Raw genomic sequence first — 1,244 nt, 5'->3', positions numbered from 1 at the left:
ATTATTTTCTTGGGGCCTTCGGTGCTCCGGGGCTAGCTTCGGGTGTTGGGGTAGTTCCCTAGGCTTCGAGGGGTGTTAGGGTAATTTGAGAAAGAGTAGAGGGTGAAAGAGAGTGAAAATTGTAAACAAAATTTGGAAGGCTCGCTTTCTATTTATAGTAACCAAAGTTCAGCATTACGTTGGGCGTAACTCCTCGGTACGCTGGGCGTACCTCGTACGCAGGTACACTGCACTTAGATTGATACGTGGCCTGTGCTCGGTTTTTGGGCCTCGGACGTGTCGAACCTGCATAATACGTGTCGTTCGTCCGTAGTACGATGGGCGTACGGCTTTGTTCTGACCTCGAAGTTTGTGCCTAAAACTTCAAAATTTCATATCTTTCGCGTACGAGCTCCGTTTTTGACGTTATTTATATCCACGCGTAGGTGAGATTATACTCTACAACTTTCATTTAGACTCCGTCGGCTTATTTTGAATTTATTTTTAAAGTTATATTTTTAACAGGCCGGGACAGGAAAAGTCCGTTAAAAAATTCATAACTTCTTCATCTGATGTCCGTTTTCATCTGTCTTTCTACCGTTGAACTACTATTGACGAGATCTTTGATTCTCATTTAGGTTGTGTCAGCTAAAAATTGTTCGATCTATAATTCGAATTTCGAGCTGCACACTGCTATGCTGATTCTTAGAAAAATCATAACTTCCTCATACGAAGTCAGATTTGGACGTTCTCGGTTTAACGAATAGTACTACTTTCATTTAGATCACAAAGGCTAAAAAATAGTTTATCGTAAACTCACTTTTTACGTCATATGACGTCATACCGGTTTTGTCGCGAAACTTCAATAAGTTATAACTTCTTCGTTATAACTCAGATTTCAGTGAGGTTTTCGCCTAAATGTTTCTAACGAGATAATTTACAACTTTCAATAACATTAGTTTTACTTATTTCCAACTTAAATGTTATATTTTCGTTAATTTTGATAATTGACTTTTGATCGAAATCTTATAAGACTTGCAATACTTTCCGAATGATTCTAAACATAGTTTTACTTCAAATCTCATAAAAATATATTGTTAGAACTCAATACTCAAACCATATAATATTTAATAATATTCATTTTTAAGCTAACAAAACACGATAACTGAATGTGTATGTTACACTTTGACTCTGATCGCCTTCTGGAACAATGAATGAACGACTTTAACTTATTTAAAAATGCAATTTTTACTCGGTATTTTTGG

The sequence above is a fragment of the Lactuca virosa genome, chromosome 4, assembly GCF_052849685.1.
Source record: "Lactuca virosa cultivar CGN04683 chromosome 4, Lactuca_virosa_CGN04683_v6, whole genome shotgun sequence".
Classification (NCBI taxonomy): Eukaryota; Viridiplantae; Streptophyta; class Magnoliopsida; order Asterales; family Asteraceae; genus Lactuca; species Lactuca virosa.
Note: the sequence above shows the minus strand (reverse complement) of the source record.